Source organism: Arachis ipaensis, chromosome B1, assembly GCF_059453495.1.
Source record: "Arachis ipaensis isolate K30076 ecotype BB chromosome B1, ASM5945349v1, whole genome shotgun sequence".
Taxonomy (NCBI): Eukaryota; Viridiplantae; Streptophyta; class Magnoliopsida; order Fabales; family Fabaceae; genus Arachis; species Arachis ipaensis.
Window position 1 is genome coordinate 102628885 of NC_142436.1, and position 1264 is coordinate 102630148.

Below are 1264 nucleotides of genomic sequence, written 5' to 3' on the forward strand. Positions count from 1 at the left end.
AGAAATTTGGATGATTTCTCCATGATGAGTTATAGGTGTTTCCATAAGGTTCACCTAAGTAATTTACCTCTGCTATTGCAGGGTTCTCAGGATCATAAGCTTCTTCTTCATAAGAAGCCTCTTGAGTACTGTTGGATGCAGCTTGCATTCCATTCAGACTATGAGAAATCATATTGACTTGCTGAGTCAATATTTTATTCTGAGCCAATATGGCATTCAGAGTATCAACTTCAAGAACTCCCTTCTTCATAGGCGTCCCATTACTTACAAAATTCCTTTCAGAAGTGTACATGAACTGGTTATTAGCAACCATGTCAATGAGTTCTTGAGCTTCTGCAGGCGTTTTCTTTAGGTGAATAGATCCACCTGCAGAAGTATCCAACGACATCTTTGATAGCTCAGATAAACCATCATAGAATATATCCAGGATGGTCCATTCTGAAAGCATGTCAGAAGGACACTTTTTGATCAACTGTTTGTATCTTTCCCAAGCTTCATAGAGGGATTCACCTTCTTTTTGTCTGAAGGTTTGAACATCAGCTCTAAGCTTGCTCAGCTTTTGAGGAGGAAAGTACTTGGCTAAGAAAGCTGTGACCAGCTTATCCCAAGAGTTCAGGCTGTCTTTGGGTTGAGAATCCAACCATAATCTAGCTCTGTCTCTTACAGCAAAAGGGAAAAGCATGAGCCTGTAGACTTCAGGATCTATTCCATTAGTCTTAACAGTATCACATATCTGCAAGAATTCAGTTAAGAATTTGATGAGAGAAAAAGGGAACGATATTTTTTTTATTTTTGAATTTTTTTTATGAGAGAGAAAAACACTAAAAAGATGCAATGCATGAAATTTTTAGATCAAAACATGTGATGCATGCAAGAATGCTATGAATGTCAAGATGAACACCAAGAATACTATGAATGTCAAGATGAACATCATAGACACAATTTTGAAAAATTTTTAATGCAAAGAAAACATGCAAGACACCAAACTTAGAATTCTTTAATGCTTAGACACTAAGAATTCAAGAATGCATATGATAAACATGAAAAGACACAAAACATGAAATCATCAAGATCAAATAAGAAGACTTACCAAGAACAACTTGAAGATCATGATGAACACTATGAATGCATGGAAATTTTCGAAAAAATGCAAGATGCACATGCAGTTGATATCAAACTTATGATATGACTCAAGACTCAAACAAGAAACAGAAAAATATTTTTGCTTTTTATGATTTTCTAATTTTTTTTAGATTTTTTTTGG

General features: G+C 34.8%; 1 non-coding gene across 1 annotated transcript; it reads left to right on the forward strand.

Annotated features, from left to right (window-relative positions):
• Positions 1–442: 442 nt before the first annotated feature.
• On the forward strand, positions 443–550 carry LOC148577699 (small nucleolar RNA R71). Its single transcript, XR_015903684.1, has one exon. It is a non-coding gene; the product is annotated as a small nucleolar RNA R71 (small nucleolar RNA).
• Positions 551–1264: the final 714 nt, after the last annotated feature.